Source organism: Solanum verrucosum, unplaced genomic scaffold (genome assembly GCF_900185275.1).
Source record: "Solanum verrucosum unplaced genomic scaffold, falcon-dt-bn FXZP01000301.1, whole genome shotgun sequence".
Classification (NCBI taxonomy): Eukaryota; Viridiplantae; Streptophyta; class Magnoliopsida; order Solanales; family Solanaceae; genus Solanum; species Solanum verrucosum.
In genome coordinates, this window is record NW_026019916.1 from 468253 (window position 1) to 493277 (window position 25025).

Genomic DNA, 25025 nt, shown 5'->3' on the forward strand with positions numbered 1-25025 from the left:
AAAATAAAAAGAAGAAAATAATGGGTGATAAAGTCTTAAAATGCAAAGTGCTTAGGGAAGTGTAAGTCACTATTATATAGTTTTCCTACTCGTCCCCTAGCCTACATTACAACCTGTTAAATTTCTATTTGATTCTATTCAAGTATGCTTAATTAGTGGAGATGTACATAATAGGCAAACTTATGGTTCTTTGTGCATACATGTGAATTTTCTTTGTGAGTGTGAGAATGTTCTTTGATGCTAAGTTCTAAATTTATATTCAATCTTTAGATTTGAGTGTGTGGACTATTTTTTCTTGTGAGGGCACTTGTTTCAGGATAGATAAGTGATTTTACTAGTTTTTTTTAATGAGAGTAGATGAGCAAACTTAAATTTGATGAATTCAGAGTCTTTCCTTGAGGTTAGGAGGTTAGAGATTTGTTGTTTATTGGTATATTTTGCATAATGATTGAGAAGTGTACTTAATTGTTAAAATTTGTCACAGTCTAATTGTTTGTATCAAAGATTTTTGAGATGAGCTTTAATGTTTGCTCGAGGACGAGCAAAAGTTTAAGTGTGGGTATTGATGTGAGGTCAAAAATACATATTTTTAATCATTATTTGCCTTACATTTATTATTTATATTTGTCCTTTTTAAGCATAGATTTTATGAATTGTGCGTAATAGTGTATTTTATTTGTAAGAATAAATTGGTGTAAAGATGAGAAAGTTTGAAGCTAAAACGAATTAAAGATGAAAGATTGAAGAAGAAAACCAACCAGACAACTTAATAGATTAAATTTAATATAATAATATATAAAACTTATATGCGGGCACATTCAATTGGAAATTTGAAAGGAGAATATTATTGTTGCCACGTGGCAGCCAATGAAGGCCCCTCAAATTTTGAGGCGGTTCACGCGTACAAGAATTCTAATTTCTTTTAGGTTTTGGGTTCCTAATTTGTTTTGGACTTAATTATATTATTCAAGATTTTCTACATCTATAAATAGTCTATAAGAATAATTATTAAGAGGTAGGGAAATTTACATAAATATACTATAATAAGAAAATATTTACAATTTATAGCAATAACATTTTTTGTAATAGTAATCCTTTCCTAGTGTATCACATGCAAAGTGGTAAGTTATGTATCCCTATGAGCTTGGTCCGCCAAATAGAGAATTTCACCCCGCACCTTGGTCCAATTACGTGTGTTTAATTTACTAACCCTTACCTTTATCTCATATTAGACATCACATCAATGTATGACTTAGTTTTCACCCTCGCACCAATTGACATTAGACTATCAGATAGTATCACACTAAATCTATGTTGATAATTATTTTCTTATTAACTACCTTCTTGGTCCGGCAAGTAGCAACACGACGAGTTCTAACGTTGGCCAACGTTAAAAAGACTTCTAAACAAAAGAATTATCAATGCATGCAACAACACTATTCAAGAATTACTTAGTTACTATTCATACTTTGTTAATCGCTCATGGTTCCCACAACCCTAGTTGTGGATTTAGTTACCTATGCTAGCAAGAACACAATTCATATTTTTAGAAGAAGAATTCATGAACTTACATAATGAGTAGAAGAAACCTGTAATCTTCAATTGAAATTCAAAGCAAGAATCGTTATAAACTGAAATTAGGAAATCAAATTGCTAGAGTTTGCAAGTTAATTCCCAAGAAAATACCAAGAACTAGAAGTTAACAATAATGTCTAACCCCCCAAAATGAGGTTTACATACCCTATTTATAGAAAAACTTGTCCTAAATAAAAAGGAAATGAAAAAAGGAAATAAACTGCTGGATGCGGCTTCAATCGACGAGACTGACCTACGAACCTCGATCAACCTACGGTCCGTAGGTCCCTTCCGTAGTTACTTAGATTTTTTTCTCCGAAGCTAGAACCTTCAAATTTCAGACAAAAATGACGGACACCTGCAGTACGAACAGTAGGTTGACCTACGATTTGTGGGTCCCCTTCCGTGGCTCCACATTTAGAAATTTTCCTCAGGTTGTGGAACTCGAAATCTCTAATACAAACGATAGAGGTGCAGGACGACCTGTGGGTCGACCTACGCTTCGTCAATGGCTTCCGTAGTTCCACACTTGGTCAAGACTTCCCTGAGGCTCCATCTGCGCCACCCACCTACGGAGCGTGACTGGACCTAAGGTCCGTAGGTCACTTCCATAGGTGGCTCCTTTTGCAGAATTTTAGCTATTGTCTTTCTCAACCTCGTCCAATCCTATTTCCTGCAATTATAATACAAACACATTAATTTTAATACAAAATGGCCCTAGACACACATAACTCTTAAGTGAAATGTATTAAAAATACAGTAAACAACAGTATATCAATACCCTCAACTTAAATTCGTTGTTTGTCCTCAAGCGACACACTAAACTCTAAACGACACTTGTGTAGAAGCAGACATACAAACTCAAGCAATCACATGGCTATTTCAATCCATCCCACACTCTCAGTGCAAATCTTTTCTCTTAGACTCAACAAGCTAACTCATGCAGATCAAGATATGACAAAGATCGACCAACAGACACCACAACATACACTTTTTCACAATCACCAAGGTACCAACTTTCCGACAATGTCACTAGTGCCCTCATTTCAAACGAAATCCTTTTCACACAGAAGATATGAATTTGAGAATTTTAGGATTCATTCAACACTCACACTCATAAGTGACTTCAAGTACAGTTAGTGCTCAATACCATATGCTTGCCCTTATTTTCACTGCTTAGACTTTCCAAACTAGTTGCTAGGATCACTATAGGACTTTGTTAGCTTGTAACGTAGGCTCAAGGTCAGGTGTGGTACATTTGGGTACTTTTTAGTGACTTTCTGCCCTCCTTGACATAACATTGGCTATTTACCTCTTCCTTGACCCATTTTTTGGCATCTTTTAATTTCACTTTCTTTCCCTTAACTATTTGCAACATGGATACGACTTTTGACTTTATGACTCTTATTTCTCACTTTATTCTTTTTCTTTCACGTCATTTTTCTTTTATTTCTTTCAACACTTTTCTTTTGCTTCTTTTTGCACAAAGTCACATCCTCTTTCTTTTTCTCTTTTCAGCACAACTCTTTTCATACCCTTTTTTCATTTGGTTTCCTCTTTCATAGCCACCCTCAACTTATGCATTTTGCATTAGTTGAGGTGCACAATATCTGATGTCGGACCAGGGCCAAGATCAAGGTCACTTTTGACTCAGCCACCCTCAACCTAGGCTTTTGGCCTAAGTCAAGGTGCACATGTCCAAGGAGGGACCGGGGCCAAGACAATATTTTAAGGGAAGGTGAGTTAGGTGAATCAAAAGAAGAGGTGAATTTTAGTCTCAAATATTTGGATCAAATTGGAATAATGCTACCATTTGGTTAGATCATTTTAGGCTTTAGTGGACTAATTTGAACAATGGCCTATGATCACTTCCCAACTTCTAGCCTAGATTATTCTAGCAGGATTACCGGGGGAAGTTCTAGATTGGCACAAAACTATCTGAACATTCAACTATCCTCACACACTCTTGGCACCTTGTTTCATTATCAGATTATCAAATTACCAGTTCAAGTTTTTAGCTTAAGTCATGAGGTCCAATCAATTCTTATCATGTCACATTTAGATCCAATACATTCAAGTCCTCAAGACTATCGATTTAGCACAATTCAACAACAGTTTTGGACATGGATCATTTTTATCATTCTTTTCTTTCATGCCATCATGCTTTTATTGTTCACTACTCCTACACATACATTCCTACACATGCCGGTTCAACATAAATTAAAACAGTCTCTTGGGGGAAAAGAACACAGGTAAGAAAACCCCAAGAGAGGATTATGAGTTGGGTTACTCATACTTCACCCTATTACTCACAATCCATTTACCCCACCCCAACAAAATAGAGTGCAATTGTCCCCAATGCACAAAAAGTAAAGAATAAAGGATCGGGTAAAGCAAACCTGTGGCGTATAGCGCCGAAAACCTATCAACAAACGGATGGGTCCGGTTTCCTGGAGACCACTGGATCAACAATCGGGTCACCTTCAGTAGTGCCCATATCAATAGTCTCAGCACCCTCAGTAGTGCTAACATCTACTCTCATCTCACCACACTATCTGTGGTGCTCACACTACTAGAGGCACCAACACCTACCTCCCTAGCCCGCTGATGGCGCATCTCCTCATCAACTATAGAGGCCCTCCGTGCTACCTCAAGCTCCTGGTGCTCCCTCTTGCAAGCTCTCCTAGCATGATGGGAAGAAGTCTTACCGGAGCGGGGCCACTTCCTAGCATGATAGGAAGAAGAAGGTCGTGGAATCTCATCTCTAAAAAGTGCATCTAACACCGTATGATCAACCGGTTATGTGGGTGCCGACTTAGGCTCAGTCTCAGGTGGGGCTAGCAAAGTGTCAATATCAGCCCGAAGACTAGCTAAATCCATCTGGAAGGAAGAGACATTTGTGGTGGGGGATGGACGCTCTAAGATGTGCAACTCAAATGCGTCAAGGCTCTGGTGAACGGCCTGGACCTTACAGTCCATCATCTTCTCAACCCTAGTTGCGAACTCCTCAATCGCTCGCTGCATCCACGACCTCACATGCTGAAGTAGTGTGGCCATCTAAGCCTCCAGCTTCTGAACACGGGTTAGAGGCACTGTCGCAGACCTTATAAAGTGAGTGGGTCTAGAGGCGCTAGGGGTCTGACTGGTGGCCGGAAAATGGGAATTCGGGGCATCCTCAGTAGGGGCTGGTGGGGCAAGATCCTCACCCTGCATCTGCTCCACATCTGCAACTAAGTCTGCTCCCAGTGGTGTCACCTCAACCAGTTGCTCTTTGCGCGGTGCAGCCACATTGGCCTCATTTCGAATCAGGCCTATATCCAGATTCTTGGTCGCCTGAATCAACTTATCACAATGCCAGACCAGCACTCCAGAATCCCTACATAGCTGAAAAATGAGGTATGGGAAGGGGTAAATGGTAGTGGTCTTGAAGTCCCTCTCATGTATCTCAACAATAATCATGCGGGCAAAATCTATCTCGAACCCAGCAACTAGGGCTGCCACTATGAGTGCGCGGTCCCAAATAAGAACATTGTCTGCCTGCGTAGAAGAGACCCTATTTTGCACCAATAGCCAGAAGAATTTGGCCAAAAAAGTCAAAGTGGCCTTCTTGATGCCTCAGGTTGTTGACCCACTCGGCACACTCTTTGTCTGTAGCAAGGTGACGGGCCAACCAGCACAATAATGTCTCCCTCTGCTCTGCATTCCTCTGGAATGCCCCGCTCCTCACAATGTCCCATCGATAGTCAAACTCGTCGTGTTGATTTCAAGAGTATGGCCCAGGACGTAGAAGAATCTGCGGATAGTAGCCTCTAATATATCAACTGAGAACCCACAGACTAGTGTAGCATTGAATGGAGGCTGGGCGACGCGCTTGGCCCATTTTTCAATCCAACCTCGGAGGGTGGCTGCGTAGGAAGCATAGAACTCCCTCACGAACTCCTCCCTATATGACCCTGGGCTACGTACCATCCACTCGCACCTATGTCTCTTGAAGAGCTCATGAAAGACGAGAGCGGTATGCAAGCTGTCTATGAGGACCCGACGCTCATCAGTGACTAATCGAGCCATCCTCTCCTTCTTAGTATCATCCGGGCATCCCTGTATATTTGTCATTGACCACTTACACACCGCCGGTTTGGCTCCTCAGCAACAACATCAGGCTCGGTGTTTAGTGGCACTGAAATGTCCTCCCTGTGAACTAGAGCCGGATGCGGAGCTGGAAGCAGAGGCGGACTCAAAGCCGAAAGTAAAACCAATCGGTGAACTGATCGGTGTATCCTCCTCATCAGACTGGGAGGTAGTGACCACGTCGAGAATCACCTGCCGGGATTGATTTCGGGTCGTAGAGGTGCAGTTGGTGATGTACTCGTAGTAGGTGGGACATAGATGAGATCCTTCTCCGCATCAGTATCTTCATCAATTAGCCACAACGTTGGTGCCACCGACTTTCACTTGCCCTTTGGTACGTATGTTAGAGATTTATTGGGAGCCATGGTACCTGTGGAGGCTTAGTTAGTACCAAAATAGACCAAGAACACATTTGAAAAAAATTTAGACTAAAGAACAAACCAAAACAAAAACTAAAAACAATTTTGTACAATAGCATCAGTGGCCACCTACGGTGGGTACCTACGGTCTGTAGGTTGACCTACGGTCCGTGGGTCCCCTCCGTAGGTCAGAGGTCCCAAACTAATTGGGTTGTGATGGGAACCATGGCTGTGCAGAACGGTCCGTTGGTTGACCTACGGACCGCAGTCCACCTCAGTTGTTCCACACTTAGTGGATTCTCTATGTGCGACAGACCCACATATCTGATCTACACTCTGTAGGTTGGCCTACGGTCCGTCGACAGGGTCTCATGGGTTAGGTTTGTGCCAAGTATCAGATATGCCTCATTTTTAAACCATTGTTTCAACAAGTCAAACAATCAACCTAAGTCTAATCATGCATTTCAACATAATTTATGGTAGTTTTTCATCCCTAGGGTTCCAAATACTCATTATTTAAATGTTGTAGCATACAAAACTAGGAACCCTAAGTCGAAACTTCCATTTAGACTATTTACCCAGATTTATTTGATTACAAAGACAACACAATCACATTCTATCATCCCAAGGGTGTTTCTAACTATAATTTATCATGCAATTTCATACAAAAATAACCCAAGGTTAAGACCCACTTCGTGACTTCATGTATTGAACAATGAATATCGAAATTCAAAGTTAAAGTAAAGTCGTTTACCTTACAAGCATTGGAAGTGGGTGATTGTGTGATGACAATGAACTTGTTAGACCTTTTTGCTAGCCTTTCAATGTCGAACGCTGACAAAAGAATCGCTGGGAAATGGAGATGAGGATTTGGGGAAATAGAAGAGTGATGTGGGAATATGGGGAAGTGAATGGGGAGTGATCTGTGGGATTTGGGAGGTTAATGGAGTGATTTAAGGAGAGGAAAGGGTTAGAAACGGTTGGGATGGAGTTTTGAATGTGGGGGATGAATATAAAAATGAGGGGTTTTATTTGAAAAATGTCCAGGTCGGGTCGGGAAAACCCTAGGTTTGGACCCACGAAACCCCGTCTACGGGCCGTGGGTCGACCTGCGGACCATAGGTCACTCAACACTTAGAAAAATTAAGGACTAACCTGGGGGTCTACAGACACTATTCACAGTCCGTGGATGGACCCACAGACCGTCGATGGGGTCCGTAGACCCCTGCACATAACTTTTTCTGCAGAATTTGCTTTTCATCCCTGCACATGTAGCAACCGTTAGGGCCTTCTTTTTACATTTTATGGACACTTTTTAGATACGGACCCTATGCTATATCTAGCCAACACTAATGCAAAAATAAAACACCTATCTAAAGGATTACATAAATTCAAATAAACAAAAAAAACTCCTAAATCGAAAAGAGAAACCTATAGTTGGCTATATTGTACATCTTGGGTTGCCTCCCAAGCAGCGCTTGATTTAATGTCGTGGCACGATGCATGCCTCTTGATTACTCAAATTTCATCAAGATAGTAGGCCTCAACTAGTTCCTGCACATTCTCCTCTTTGCCCATGTAGACCTTGATCCTTTGCCCGTTTACCTTGAACCTTGTTCTCGAGCTCGACCGCTCCATGTGGGAACACTTGAGTGACTATGAATGGCCCAGTCCACTTGGACTTGAGCTTGCTAAGAAACAAGCGAAACCCAGAGTTGAATAGAAGCACCAAATCACCCACAACAAATTCACGCTTTTCAATCTCTTGATCATAATAATTCTTCATCTTCTCCTTGTACAAGGCTGAACTTTCATAAGCTCTTAGGCGAAACTTACCAAGCTCATTCATGTCATTCACTCTCTGATTCGATGCGGCACCCCAATCCAAATTCTACTTCTTTAGCGCCCACATAGCCTTATGCTCTAGCTCCACCGGTAGATGGCCATATACAAGTTGGTAGGGGGACATACATATGGGAGTCTTGAATGTGGTGCGATAGGCCCATAGAGCATCATCAAGCCTCCTTGACCAATCGGTTCTATTAGCATTCATAGTCTTAGCAAGAATCTGTTTGATCTCTCTATTAGACACTTCAACTTTCCCACTAGACTGCGGATGGTAAGGAGTGGCTACATTGTGGCGGAGCCATATTTCTCAAGCAACGCTTTGAACAACTTATTACAGAAGTGGGAACCTCTATCGCTGATAATCGCCCTAGGTGTACCAAATTTGGAGAAGATATTCTTTTTGAGGAATGCGGTGACACTTTTACCTTCATTGTTTGAAAGCGCAATTGCTTCCACCCATTTCGACACATAGTCAATCGCAACCAGAATATACTTCATCCCATGTGAACTCACAAATGGACCCATAAAATAAAGGCCCCATAAATCAAATAGCTCAATCACCAATATTAGATTCATAGGAAACTCTTGTTTCTTTGAAATTCCTCCTTCTCTTTGGCAACGATCACAAGGCTTGGCGAAATCATGAGCATCTTGGTGGATGGTAGGCCAGCCAGACTGCAAAAATTTTATGTGCAGTTCGAACACCGCTATGATGCCCATAAACAAGTGAAGAGTGACACGCCTCTAGTATACTCATCATCTCAACCTTGGGCACTCAGCGATGAATAATCCCATCAGCACAAATACGGAACAAATAAGGCTTATCCCAAAAGAACTTCTTCACATCATGCATAAACTTTTTCCTTTGGTGAAAAGACAAGTTCGATGGCACCAGATCACTTGCCAAGTAGTTAGCAAAGTCTGCGAACCAAGGAATCAAATCATGAGAAGCAGCCAATAAATGTTCATCTAGAAAAGCATCATCAATTCCTGCCCCATCTCCTAGCTTGAGCATAGCTTTCTCCTCTAATCTGGACAAGTGATCGGCAACTTGATTTTCTATCCCTTTTCTATCTTTCACCTCAAAATCGAACTCTTGTAGCAACAATACCCATCTAATCAACCTCGGTTTTGCATCCTTCTTAGCCATCAAATATCTCAATGCAGAATGATCAGTATGCACTATGACCTTAGTATCAAGCAAATAGGATCGAAATTTCTCGAATGCGAAAACCAAAGCAAGGAGTTCCTGTTCAGTCACTGTATAGTTCTTTTGAGCCACATTTAGAGCTTTGATTGTATAGTAAATAGGATGAAAAATCTTCTCTCGCCTCTATCCCAATACCACACCAAGCACCACTCCACTCGCATCACACATTACTTCAAATGGTTTCCTCCAATCCGGTGAAATAATGATAGGTGCGGAAACTAGCTTTTCTTTGAACTCTCCAAATGCTTTCATACAAGCATCATCAAACTCAAACTTCCACTCCTTTTCGAGCAATTTGCACAATGGGTGTGCAATTTTGGAGAATTCCTTGATAAACCTCCTATAAAAGCCTGCATGCCCAAGAAAACTCCTAACACCTTTAAAAGAGATAGGTGATGAAAGCTTTTATATTACCTCGACTTTTGCTCTATCAACCTCAATACCCTTCTCAGAAATCCGATGACCAAGAACTATCCCCTTTTTCTCCATGACCTGACACTTTTCCCAATTGAGCACAAGATTGCACTCTTCACACTGTTTTAGTACCTCGGCCAAATGATCCAAGCAACCATCAAATGAGTCACCTACCATAGAGAAATCAACCATAAATACCTCAATAGTGTCCTCCACCATGTCCGAAAAGTTCGACATCATGCAACGCTGGAAGTTCGCTGGAGCATTACACAACCCATATGACATTCGGTTGAAGGCGAAAGTCCCATAAGGGTAAGTGAATGTGGCATTCTCTTGGTCTTCCGAAGCTATGGAGATCTGATTGTAACCTGAATAACCATCAAGAAAATAATACCAACCCTTACCAGCAAGGTGGTCCAACATCTGATCTATGAACGGAATAGGGATGTGGTCCTTTTCTGTTCAAGCATTCAATTTCCAATATTCCATGCATACTCTCTATTCAGACACAGGCCGTATCAGAACAAGCTTGTTTCTCACATTAGGTACCACAGTAATCCCACCTTTCTTGGGCACACACTGAACAAGACATACCCAACTACTATCTGCAATGTGATAAATAACTCCAACATCCAACCACTTGATGATTTCCTTCTTCACTACCTCTTGCATAGGCGGATTTAGTCTCCTTTGGTGCTTAATACTAGGCTTGTGATCCGGCATGAGTTGGATTTTCTGAGAACAAATTCCAGGAGAAATCCCAATAATGTCCACAATAGTCCACCCAATAGCCCTCTTGAACCTCTTCAACACAGAAACCAAAGCCTCAACTTGTTCCGCATTTAAATCGGCCTCAATGATGACCGGTAAAGTACCATATCTCCCCAAGAATACATCCCTCAAATGTGACGGTAGAGCCTTAAGCTCCAATTTTGGAGCCTCTTCAACAAGTGGTTTTGCAGGTGGAGAGTCACGATTCTTTATATCTAACTGTAATTTCTTCTGCTTGGAATGGAATTCAAACTTATCAAGTGCGGCAACCAACTCATCATAGTCTTCAATACCATCACCCTCAAAATTCATCATAACCGATGCAAGTGCATCAACACCCAACCACTCTTCAATAGACACATCAGAACCTTGACCCACAATATGATTTACCACGGACACTGACTTGAGATCACTTTCCTGCTTCATGGACCTAGAGATATTGAAAGTTACCTCTTTACTATTTAACCAGAACTTCATCTGCCCTTTCTCCATATCGACCAAGGCGCGCCCAGTAGTAAAGAATGGTCTCCCTAGGATGATGGGGACCTCAAAATCAATCTCACAGTCAAGTATCACAAAATCAGCCGAAAAAATAAACGACTCCACTTTCACAAGAACATCTTGGAGAACATCAATGGGCCTCTTCACAGTTCTATCGGCCATGAGTAATTACATCGCAGTCGGTTTTGGAGCCCCTAAACCCAACTTCTTGTAAATAGACAATGACAGTAAAATAATGCTAGCACCCAAATCACATAATGCCTTAGCAAAATGCAACAACCCGATGGTACATGGAATAGTGAAGGCACCGGGATCCTCTTTCTTTTGCACAAGTGACCTCATAGCAATAGCACTACAATGTTGCAACCTATCATCATCTTCAAAACTCACGGCCCTCTTCTTAGTCACCAAATCTTTCATAAACTTCGCATACCCAGGCATTGCTGTAAAGCCTCTATTAACGGAACATTGATGGAACGCTATTTCAATATAGCGATAAACATGCGGTATTTCCCTTCTTCATTCTTCTTAACTAATCTCTGTGGGAATGGAGGTGGAGGTCTAGGTATGGGGACAACTTTTTGGGTTATCTCTGCTTCTATCTCTATAGGATTCTTGGACTCTCCAATAACCTCAATCTCATCATCATCTATACCAACCTCAATTTCAACCTTAGACGACATATGTGGATCAATGGTCTTCTTACCTCCTCGAGTAGTGACTGCCATACAATGCCCATCATTCTTTGGATTCTGGATGGTGTTTCTAGGAAATGTGTTTGGCTGACGTGGGTTGACTGTAGTGGACAACTGATTCTTGCTTGATCGACACTGCATGTGCATCAACTGTTTGACCAATTCCAGACAAGTCATTTCGCATCTCTTTCACATTATCATCAGTCGAATCAAACCTCTTCATTATCTTCTGAATCATATTCTCAATCTGTGACATACTACCCCTATCTTTCCTATTGCCAGCTTCCCGATTCTGTGGAGGGACATAAGGCCCAACTCTATCGTTCCTGTTTCCATAGTTGTTTCGGTTGTAGTTGTTATTGCGATTATAGTTCCTATCCCAGACATATTGACCCTCTCGGTTGTAGTTGTCATAGTTCCGACCTTAGTTTCCTTACCTTTGGCGCCAATTATCCGAGTTGGAACCTTGGGCATTGGCTCGGAAACCCTCGTCTGATCATTCACCAAGTACACATCTTCCTCATAGTAACATTCCTCTACCGATGGTGGTGGAGTCCTAGTCAAATAATTCATCGCATTTACCTTTTCTGCACCTCTGCTAACATGCTTCAACACCAACCCAAGTTATGTCCTCATCTGACCCATCTCCTCACGAATGTTATCGATAGATTGACTAGGTGCAGATTGAACTGCAAAAGTGCTTCTTCCGGTGTCTGAATTTTGAGTGCTCCATGCTTTATTGTTTCGGGAAATCTACTCTAGTTTCTCAACGAGCTCCTGAAAAGTGCACTCACCATATGATCATCCTACGATAGTATCAAGCACAACCTTACCATTGTCATCTTGGCCTATGTAGAAATACTCCTTTAGTGACTCATCATCAATGAGGTGGTTCGGAACACTTCTAATGAATGCAATGAACCTGTCCCACGAACTATTCACAGACTCTCCAGGTAGTGCCATGAAGTTGTTGAGTTTATATTTGTGGTTCAACTTCTTTGATAACGGAAAGTACTTGGCCATGAACACCCTATGCAATTGGTCCCATGTATGAATTGAGTAGTACGGAAGCTTAGAAAACCATACAACAACATCACCAGTCAATGATAGAGGGAAGACTCTCAACCCTATAACGTTGATAACCAACTCTGGTCGCCCCACACAACTCTTACAAATACTAGTCAACTTGGCCATGTGCCCATACAGATCTTCTAAAGCTATACTGAAAAATAAACCCCTTGATGTAAGCATCTGTATCAAACTGCTAGTCACCACAAATCTATGCCCTGGAGGTAGAAGAGGGAAAACAATGGGTCCTTCAGATTCGACAATGTTGAATTCGACCTTGTAATTATCATGCAGTCTTGGTTCAGGTGAAGCTTACACCCTCAATGCATCTCCAAGTAGATTATTGCCCTGAACTTGAACATTCTAATTATTCACTTGGTCCTCAAGCTCCTCTATGACTGGGTGATCACGGACCCCTTGATTATTAATCTTTCTCAAAGTTTTGCTCAACACTAGATCGTATGGGGTTAGTGGTTCGCCTCAACTCCGTGTACTTGGCATACACTAGAGCAGAAACCTGAAGAAAACAAAAACAAAAGAAAACATAAAATTAGGAAATAATTGACTAAAGATCAATAATGTAGTTAAACTTAATCTAAAAGCCTTATTCCCCGGCAGCGGCGCCAAAATTTGATACGCTGAAATTACACCTCCCTAAAGAAGTATAAGCGATTGTTATCAAGTAAAAAACCCAACTTGTAGGTTGGGGTCGATCCCACGAGAAATTTGGTTTGGACTTAAACTTAACTCATGATTATATTCGTTTAGTCAACTTATTTCCGTGAAAAGTAAGTAAGGAGGGGGGGGAGGGGTTGTGTAACAAATAACTGATTGTTGTTTAGAGAGCAAGTGAGCAAGTTTTGAACTTTAGTTGTTATCAATGAGAGAAAGAAACTAAGGTGTATGTGTTCCCCATAAGATCATAACGCGGTAATCCTAGTAATAGTAATCCTTTCCTAATGTATCATATGCAAAGTGGTAAGTTATGTATGCCTAAGTGCTTGGTCTGCCAAATAGAGAATTTCACCCCGCACCTTAGTCCAGCTACATGTGTATAATTTACTAACCCTTACCTTTACCTCATATTAGACATCACATCAATGTATGACTTAGTTTTCACCCTCGAACCAATTGACATTAGACTATTAGATAGTATCACACTAAATCTATGTTGATAATTCTTTTCTTATTAACTACCTCCTTGGTCCGGCAAGTAGCAAAAAGGTGAGTTCTAACGTTGTCCACCGTTAAAAGGACTTCTAAACGAAAGAATTATCAATGCATGCAACAACACTATTCAAGAAATAGTTAGTTACTATTCATACTTTGTTAATCGCTCGTGGTTCCCACAACCCTAGTTGTGGATTTAGTTACCCATGCTAGCAAGAACACAATTCAGATTTTTAGAAGAAGAATTCATGAACTTACATAATGAGTAGAAGAAACTCGTAATTTTCAACTGAAATTCAAAGCAAGAATCGTTATAAACCAAAATTAGGAAATCAAATTTCTAGAGTTTGCAAGTTAATTCGCAAGAAAATACCAAGAACTAAAAGTTAACAATAATGTCTAACCCCGAAAAACGAGGTTTACATACCTTTTTATAGAAAAACTTGTCATAAATAAAAAGGAAACGAAATAAGGAAATAAACTACTGGACGCAACTTTGATCAACGAGACTGACATACGGACCGTGGATCGACCTACCATCCGTAGGTCTCTTCTGTAGCTCAAGACTTAGACTTTTTTCTCCAAAGCTAGAACCTTCAACTTTCAGACACAAACGACGGACACTTGAAGTACAAACCGTAGGTTGACCTACAGTCCGTGGATCCACACTTAGAAATTTTCCTTGAGTATTGGAACTCAAAATCTCTGATACAAACGACGGATGTGCATGACGGCCCGTGGGTCGACTTACGCTCCGTAAGTGATTTCCGTAGTTCCACACTTGGTCAAGACTTTCCTGAGGCTCAATCTACGCCACCCACATATGGAGTGTGATTGGACCTACGGTCCGTAGGTCACTTCCATAGGTGTCTCCTTTTGCAGAATTAAAGTTGATGTCTCTCTCAACCTCGTCCAAGCCTATTTCCTGCAATTATAACACAAACAAATTAATTCTAATACAAAATGGACCTAGACACACACAAATCTTAAGTGAAATGTATTAAAAATAATATAAACTCACGGTATATCGGTCGTCGAGTGAGACACACATTGAGTTTTTTGGCCAACTTTTGGGAAACTACAAATAGCCAAAGGAAAAAGTTTTTTTAGTTTTTAAGGGGAAGATTTTGGAAGAGTTCTGAATATTGTGAGTTTTGAGAGAAACTTTTTTACTTTGTGAAGAACACTTTCTACTGCTTTAGGTTTTTCAACTTTGCTCTTGAATTTTACAAATTAAATTTGAATCCAAAGTGAGTTTTCTTGTAATTGCTTAATTTCATGTTACCCATGCTTGATTTCATGGAACGTATAATTTCTTCAGTTTTTGTGATGGGTGGCTAAAATCCAAAGATCTACGTGGTTGTGTATTGATTTAATGTAGTGGGTATCGTGTTATGATATGTTTTATTGTTATACATACATGAATTTGGGCTAATTAGCATGGGGTTAATTTATGGGTTAAGGTTGCAAATTTAATTCCTACTTCCGATTTCTGGTTGATGCTTGAAAGAGATTGATTGGAGTGGTAATTAGGCCAATACTAACAATTTAGGTTTAATGGCTGTAATTTTCTTGAAAATAGAGGTTATGGGTAGGATCTATTTGCCCTATTTTTGCATCGAAAGAGATAATAGAGTAAGATATTGAGTTTTTTAGATTGGAATATATATGAGATTGAAAGGAGATTCTATGCAAGGATGATATGAGATCGAAAGAAGATTAATGTCATTAAAGATGACTTATCCTAATCATGAATGTTCATCGCTAAAGAGCAGCACAATTACACCCCTATGTGACATTGATTTTGAATCCTCGCACCCATAGATTTCTTGTTAATTCTTGAGATTTCCGTAATTTGTGTTTAATTGTGATAATTGTTAACCAAAACTTTTGATTAAATTGGTGGAATCATCCACCCATTTATTTTTACTATTACAAATGAATGATTGTACAATCCAAATTTGTTGATAAGAATTCTCTACAATATACCATTCTTAGTGGGATTCGATCTTGACTCTTCGTTGGTTTTTTTTATTGAATATGATTATTGTCCATTTTAATTAGCTTAAAGAGCACATTTGAGCTTTATAAAAAAATGGCGCCACTGCTGGGGAGTGGTGGTTACGAATTCTAATTGATAAATTAGCTTATAATTTTTTTTAGTTGTAGTAGATTGGTATTTTGTGTTGTTGTTGGTTGATTTGCAGGTCTTATACAATGAGTGACCATAGTAGTGACAACGATAGTCATTATGGTCAAAACAACAACATGGTGATTTGAACGATATGCATGTGAATATTTTCAAACCACGGGAGACATCCATATACATCCCACAACCAGAAGGGTTGTGTTTCACATAACTGAAAAAATATTACAATTGCTCCAACTAAGAGGAATCATTGGGGGTCTAGCTCATAAAGATCCCCACGAACACCTTAGCAATTTTGTGGAGGTCTTTGGACTATTTGTGTGCAAGGACATCTGCCAAGAGTCCATGAGGTTGGGGTTATTCTCGTTCTCTTTGACGGGTGAAGCTGCAAGGTGGTTAGCTGAGTTGCTGAATAATTCTATCACTTCTTGGGAAGAGTTAACTGATACTTTCTTGGAGATTCTTCCCCCTTCAAATATGGGAACTAAGAACCCAATTTCTACTATTACAATGTCCAACACATGGTATTCTAGATGATTTTATGTTGCAATACTTCTATTGCAACCTTGATTCAGTCAATAAAGTTATGGCTGATCAATCAGTCCAATGAGGATTAATGAGACAACCGTATGATATGGCTCTTTTGTTGCTTGACAACATGACCAAAGTAAACCGAGCATGGAATACTAGAGAGGATTATGTGCCTAATATACAACTAGCATGAGCAAAGAACAAGTTTAGAGGACCATGAATGAGATGAAAACATGACCAAAATGATGACCCAACTTGATTTGTCTTCCAAACATGTCATAGGAGGTGGACCTAAGTCGGTAAGTGCGGTTGGAACCAACAGCGGGTAGTACCCGGATGATTCCAATTTTGAGGCATTATACAATGAAGAAGTTCAATATTTGGAAAACCAAATAGGGACTTCTCACACTAATTATCAATGATAAGTCGGAACCACGGTTGAAACAAGGATAGAGATAGTAGTTGGAAATATTGGGGAGGTGAAAATTAGAGAAATAGAGAGGTTGACAAAGATAGATATGTTCCTCCCTATGATCGTCAATGGCCAAAAAACCCAACTGGGCAATAAGGAAGCCGAACCAAGGAAATGTTCAACACGATCTTCAATAAGGTTGAAGGATCTGACAAGTGTTGAAGGACTTGAAAAATGTATTCTCCACTTTATCTCAAATGGTGACCTCTCATTCGGTATCTATAAAGCAGCTGAAGACCCAATTGTGCCAGATCTCCACCTATCTCAATCTAAGGCAAAAGGGAGGCAACCCAAGTCTTTACTTCTATTTTTATTGCTTTCAATAGCGTGCGTTGTGAATGCAGGTTTAAAAGAAGTTGAAAGGTTAAAAAAGAGAACATTAGGCGATGCCAAAACCTAAATGGTGATCCAAAAAATGTGTTGAGAGAACTCATTCTTGTACGCCTTCTGAGCTTGAACATGACGAAAAGTGCACTATCAATTTAGGCGGTCGAAGCTTCGAACGACAATCCATCAAAGTGAACTACGCAGAATTTATCGGGTCTATCGAATCAACCTTTAGGTTTGGTATTTTGTTCAGGCATGTTCGGCGAGATTGAGCTCTAATTGGAGATTCCCCAAACACGTTTGGTGACGTTAATCGTGACCGTTGAACTGGCCTATTCAAATTCAACAATCAAACCCTTTGATAAATTTAAGCCTTTTCTTCTCCTTTCTCTTACAATGCTTTTGAGTGATTATGAGTCATTAGTGAGTGATTTTGAAGTTCGAGGAGTGCTTTTCCTTGCTTTGATTGTCACCCCAACCCCCTTTCTCTATTATTCTCGAGTTGGGCTTCTTATTAAGGTTGGTTCTCAATTTTGTTGAGAATTTTGTGCTTTAAATTGCAATATGGGTATGGGCTTGAATCCATTTGTTGATTTTGATTGTTAAATTTCATTAGGTAGCCTTGTATTGTGTGTATTGAATTGTGCCCATGATCTCATTGCCTATGTTGTGTCTATGATTTGCTAATCCTAAATGTGTTTGTTAAATTGTGAAATTGAACTAGTATATTTGATGAGTCTGAGCTTAATTTGATGTGGTTGAAGTCTAAATAACTCAATGTTGACCTGGTTGCATGATTTTTCCTAATGATAGACAGAGTGACGACTTTCTTAAGGGTGAATCGTCAATTTGAGCAATACTTTGAAATTTCTAGAGGGGGGGGGGAATTTGAGTATCCATGAGTAGATAAGCATATAAATGGGTATTAATGATGTTGGGGAACTTGTGTTTGTTGAGTATGTTGAGTTCAGCTGTACAAATTAGACACTGGGCTGAACATCTCCTACTCAGCGGGCTTGTTTTAGCTAGCCAATGAGGTAAGGTAAATCGCCAAGTATTCCCTAGCTTACCTTCTTTAGCCAATATGTGACTTGGGGCACTGTTCCATTCGGCGAGCTTCTCTTAGATCGCTGAACTTGTTTGGTGAATTGCCGAGTGGGAGTGGACATCACCCTTGATGTCTGTTTTTTTTCAAAATGCACTATCATTTTTAGCGGGCTTATATTATCCTGTCGAAACCAACTTGGTGAATCGCTGAGTTGGAATTGACTCCACCCTTTGTGCCTATTCCCTTTGATAATTGCCACTTTTTGATTCAGCGAACTCACTTGAGCTGGCCTATCCTATTAGGCAATCCGACTTCCCATTCGGCGAGGCTCAGGGTGATTTTTGAGTTGTTTCCTAAATGAATTTGATTTCAACTAAGCTTTACAAATATTATGTTTGAATATGGGTGGTTTGCAGGTAATGGCTAGAACAAAAGGCAAACAAGTGGTGACATCAGACACTGAGTTGAATAGAGACTCTCCTCATCCTCCTCCTTTGAAGTCACACATGGGTATTTCTATTAATGATTCTTCAAAGGCTCTTCGTTCTCAACAAGCCAATCCACAGACCCCTAGTAGTAGGGGTAAAAAAATTCGAAAACACATTTCCATGAAACAAGTGAATATTCGCTCCAAGTTAGCATCATCTCCACAAGATCCAACCCCCGCCTCTCATGTTCTACCGATCATATCTCCAAGGACCTTAAATAGGCTCAAGGTAGAAAGAGAGCAAACTATTCTAGATGAGAGTAGGCTCTCGACTGATGAAGTCATGAGTGACTACCGTGCTATATGGGAAGCTATCAAATTTTACAAGCTTGAGGAGTTCACAAAGCTGAGACAAGCCTCTGTGCCAAAGTGTGTTAGGGAGTTTTACGATGCATATGCTAAGGCCCTGCCAAATAAGAGAAAGGGTACTATTTGAGAACCCTTGGATGAAGTGGAAGTGTGGGGAAAAATGGTTTAGTGTCATGCAGGTGAGATTAACACAGTACTATGCACCCCTTCTACGGGTGTTGATACCTACCAAATCCAGATGCGTCAGGATCTTGATGCCTTAATAGGGTGGTTAACCCCATTTTATCTGATGATTCCTCTCCCTTTTGGATGGTTGAAGGCGCAAGGATAGAGAAGAATAACCTTAACATTGTGGCTCGGTATTGGTTCAGGTTTATAAGTAGCAACATCATACCGTCCTAGAACAAATCAATCCTTTGAAATCCTAAGGTAGTGCTAGTGGGAACTATCATCAACAAGGAGGAAACCAATGTCGGTACCATCCTTGTAGATGAGATGTTGCTATGGACTAGGCAAAGGAAAACCTCCCTTCATTTCCCGGTTCTCATTACTCAGTTGTTTGACTGAGCAGAAGTTACCTTTTGGGGGAAGTCTGTGAGTATCACACCGGCCTCTTCCAATGACATTCGAAACATGCAAATATATATACACCCTCTGTTGTGCCTTCTTCTACTACTACTCCTGCTACTATTGTATTTGTTGTTGCTTCTATTTTTAGGCATACCTCCACTCCTATCAACCGTTCCCCATTGACGTAGGTGTTGATTTATCAGATGGGTAGTCTTACCTGATTGGTGGATATTAGAGCCACGAGGGTTGAGACAGACATGCCCATAATTAGTGATAGGGATATTGAGAGAGCCTTGGCTTGTTTGAGAGACATGGTGACTAGGTGTAAGGGGTTGGTTGAGAGGCATGGTGTGAGGTTAGACAACCTTTTTGGGAAATTAGAGACCCAAAAGAAGACCGAAGGCAGCTCTGGTAAACTAGACACCATGAGGGGCGAGCTCGCTACTTTGCGAGAGGAGGTGACTCAGTTGCAGTCCACATACTCCTCGATGCTATGGGGCGAGGTTTCCCTACCAAACGTACCCACCTTTATTCTACCATCGATGCCTAGCAGCGGGCCTACTCCATTGTGTAGCCTTATATAGCTTCAAGTGTTGATGATACTGATGAGATTATTGCAAGGGTCAATGATTATTTTGCTGAGGAGACGGATGAAGAAGAGCTGAGGAGTGACCGAGGAGGTCATTATTCAGGCGACTCTGGGGAGATCCTTTCGGGAAACTTCAATGGTTGGTACTGGTGGAGTCTCTTTAGACTCTACCTCATCCGAGTGTTGTTACGGGTACTGATGCCCAGATTAGACTTCACTGTTGTCTTCAGTGTCGGGCATTGATGCCCTGGTTGATTCCCTTATGGAGACTCCAGATGAGAGTGCTCCACAGGCTTAGCCTGTCAGTGGGACCCTCTTACTCAGCCTCCCATAATTTTTGTCATTGCAGTGAAGACACTACTTATTTCTTTTTGGTGGGTGAGGGCCTTTGAGCCAATTTTTATTTTTTGCTTTGTGTTTTTTTAATTTTAGTTTTGGATGAATGTATTGGGTTGATTTTGTTTATGTTGTAGTGTTTCATTTGTTTAGTGTATCTCTATTGCTTTCTTTTCATTTTCTCTTAATTATGTAACCCCCCTATGAGTTTTGAAAATCATGAAATACTTGAAGTTTTCATTAATAACGAGGATCGATTGTGTTCAATAGCGATATCTTGAATAGTACTTATAATGAGCATGATGTATGGTTTTGCAAGAATGAAATCGATGTGGTTGTGCCTTTGGAGAGATCTCTTTGTGTCTTTTGTTGACTAGCTGGGTTTTGATGTGAGTCTCGCAATGAACATCGCACGTACACTTTGGATCTTTTCGGGATGTGCTAAATGAGTGTATTTCTAAGTGCCATGTGTCGTAAGGCCTTACTTGAAAGCATGTGTGTGGAGTTTTTGAATTTTCCTTGTTAGTCCAATTGTTTAAATATTGGTAAATGTGAGGCGTGATCTTGGGCAATAATTCAAAGAGAGAGCCCAAATATCCATAATGATTTGTGACTACCTTATGAGGGCGTGCATCTATTTTTGCACAATTTGAGCCTAACCCATTTGTTGTCAAAACCAAAAGAAAGCCTCTTGAGCCAAAATATCTCTACCTTCTCATCTAAAATCCTTTTTGAAGCATTGTTATGTTTGAATAGTCAAGTTAGACAAAAAGCCTAAGTTGGGGTGTGGAAAGGAATCAAGAATGAAAGCCAAGTGAAAAGCAAATAAAGATGAAATAAGACTCAATTTTGGAGTTTGTTGCAAAAAGAAGGAACTCCTCCTTATAAAAAATCATTAACATGAAAACATCTTGAAAATTGAAATGAAAAAGAGAAGTAATGAAATAAAGGGGATTTCAAATAATTGAGTGAAAAGTCAAAGTTTTAGTTCTCAAATGAAAAAGAATGAAAAGAACTTGAGAAGAGGCGAAGATGATTGCAACAATGCTTTAAAAAGGTGAAGTCACCATGTCAAATTGACCCTTGAGATCTTGCATGAACTAGTTTGTGTGATGATTGAAAAATATGGGCAAACCTATGTGACAAAGCTTGCATGTATTTCTCTTTTGAGAGAGTGAGTTGCATTAATTCCTTATATCTTTGTTGATTTACTTTGTGAGAACATGAAATCGTTATTGATGTGAGGGCACTTGAATGCATTTATCAAAACATGGTCTTGCATTAGATAAGAACCTAAAATGAGTTTAAGCTTGTGTTGAGACCGGCTAGTCATCATTTGAAGCATTTTTCTTAATCATGATTGAGTGTAGCATGTTGTTGAAAATAGTCTTGTTATGACACTTGCATGTTAGCTCTCATTGAATATTGTTGTAGACACCAATATTGAACTAATTGTGTTCTTTATTTACTTGAGGACAAGCAAACGTTTAAGTTGGGGTGTTTATGAGTGATAGATTTACACTCATTTGAGGTCTATTTAGCTTAATAATTAGTGTTCTTAATGCCTAATTTTTTCCTATTATAATGATATGTTGATGATATGCAGTTATGAAGGTTAATGGACAAGGTAATGATTGTTGTTTGAAAGAATGACCAAAAATGTAAAAAGAAGTGCAAACTATACATTGATGATCACAAAACGAGAAAGGCGGATCGCCTAGTGATCATGACCTCACTCAAAATGACATTGCATAAAACTTGTGTGTATCAAGACGGGTCGGCGATCTCCAAAGGAGAAGGCGATGCGCCGAATAAGAAAAGAGACCTTACTGATCATCGCCGAAAATAATGATGTAAGGAGAAAAATTGAAGGCTTGGAAGGTGGACTAAGGTGGTACTCGGCGATGCACCGAACATGAAAGGCAGACTCAAACGAGTTCGCCGACTGAGATTCAAACACCTGAAGCCTAGAGCAAGAAAACGCAAGCTAAAGCTCTTGATGATTTACCAAAGGATTTCCGGGAGCCTAACTAATATCGCGACTGAGACATATATTGAGTTTTTGGGCCAACTTTTGAGAAACTATAAATAGTCCAAAGTAGAGTGTTTTTTAGCTTTTTGGGAGAGAAATTTTGGAAGAGTTCTAAATATTGTGAGTTTCAAGAGAACCACTTTTACTTTGTGAATAACATTTTCTATTTTTTTGGGTTTTTCAACTTTGCTCTTGAATTTGACAAATTGAACTTGAATCCAAAGTAGATTCACTTGTAATTGCTTAATTTCATGTTACCCATGACTGTTTTCTTGGAAGGTTTAATTTCTTTACTTTTTGTGATGGGTGGCTAAAACTCCAAAATCTAGGGGAGCAATTACGGGGTTGGGTGTTGATTTAATATAGTGGTATTGTGTTATGTTATGTTTTTCTGTTGTTCATACATGAATTTAGGCTAATTAGCATGAGGTTAATTTATGGGTTAAGGTTGCAAACTTAATTCCAACTTTCGATTTTTGATTGATGCTCAAAAGAGATTGATTGGAGTGGGTAATTAGTCCAATATTAGCAATTTAGGGTTGATGTCTGTAACTTGATTCAAAATAGAGGTTATGGGTCAAATCTATTTTCCCTATTTGTGCATCCAAAGAGAGAATATAGTAAGGTATTGAGTTGTTTAGATTGGCATATAGATGAGATCAAAAGGAGATTCTATGCAAGGATGCTATGAGATCGAAATAAGATTAGAATCATTGAAGATGACTTAACCTATTCATGAATGTTCATCGCTATAGAGCAGCATAATTACCCCAATGTGACATTGATTTTCAATCCCCGCACCCCTAGATTACTTGTTAATTCTTGAGATATCCATAATTTTAGTTTAATTTTGATAATTGTTAACCAATTTTTTTGATTAAATTGGTTGAATCATCCATCCAATGTTCTTACTATTACAAATCAATTTTCTTGATAAGAATTCTCTACGATATACCATTTCCTGTGGGATTCGACCCCGGCTCTTCGTTGGGTTTTTTTTACTACGACTATTGTCCCTTTTAATTGGTTTTAAAGAGGACATTTGAATGTTATCAAACACCGTACAAAATGAAAAAATGATCAATTAATATGAGGGGAGAGGTGTACTACATAGTAGTAATTAGTACAATTACTTGGGATCCCCTTCAATGGTCATTCTACCTGCAATCGTAAGTTCTTCAAATACCCATTCTTGTGAATGTCAATCTTTATTTGTCTTTTTAACATCTAAATATTGTCTTTGTTTACATTTTATTCTCATTCTGTTTATTTTAATGATTTTAAAATTTTGCAGGTGTCTTAAATTATGATTTATATAAATATTTTACTATAATATTCATATTAATTGATATATAATCTTAATTTTTTTTAAAAAATATTTGAAATAACTAATTAATGTTGAGGGTAAAGTATTTCAAGCAATAAATAAATCTTGATATGTTGAGAGTGATAAGTAAAAGAAAAATAAATTAGTATAATGGGCAAATAAAAATAAACGAAAATAGTATTTGACAATTTCTTACTATTTTTCAATGGTAAGATTTATTTAAAAATTCAAAGAACATTTTGCTGTCGCAATTACATTGTTGATATAAAAAAGACAAAAAATTACTTGTGTGGTTCCTAATTTTCTTTCACTGCAATTAAGTTATCTATTTTGCTATAAATTATGTTTAACATTTAGCCCACTTTAAAATAGTATCATGTTTAAATATGAATATTATTACAAGTATTGTAAAAATAGAACTGATTGTTATAAATATTATTGTTATTGGGTTCGTGCATCGCACGGGATATAGTAACTAGTTTAATTATAAGTAATAAAGATCACTGTAGCGATGGAAAAGTGACATTATACTTTTGTTTTATATAATACTTAATGTTATAAAATAAAGACTAAGTACTAAAATTAAACTAATAACAACCAAGAAGAGAAGAATGTAGTAGAGAGATAAAATAGGAAACTATGTATCTTTCTTATTTTGTGTGTTTTTCCATACAAGTTACAATGCCTTTTATAGGCATAAGAAGGGTATAATGGACATTCATTAATCCATTTACAACACTCCCCTTGGATGTCCATTTAAAATAAAATTTTTAGTAAAGTAACAAGTATAAATAGTTGTTACTAATAAGCATTACTTGCTGCCTCATTAAAAACCTTATCAGGAAAATCAGTGGGATAAAACCTTGATTAAGGGAAAAAGAGTACAACGCATATTTTATTCCCGATGATGAAATCTACGATTTAGTTGTCCAAGTTTTCTCATTCCAATCCTGTATACCATCTTCTCAAAAGTTGTGGTTGGCAAAGACTTGGTGAATAAATCAGCCACATTATCACTCGAACGAATCTGATGTACGTTGATATCACCATTCTTCTGGAGCTCATGTGTATAGAAAAACTTTGGTGAAATGTGTTTCGTTCTATCTCCT

At 39.1% G+C, this 25025-nt stretch overlaps 1 protein-coding gene and 1 pseudogene across 1 annotated transcript in view; both read right to left on the reverse strand.

The window, feature by feature from the left end:
* LOC125823082 (fatty acid amide hydrolase-like) overlaps positions 1 to 25025 on the reverse strand; it is a 339008-nt gene that overhangs the window by 253323 nt on the left and 60660 nt on the right. The window lies entirely within an intron of this gene.
* On the reverse strand, positions 1568 to 12524 carry LOC125823154 (uncharacterized; annotated as a pseudogene).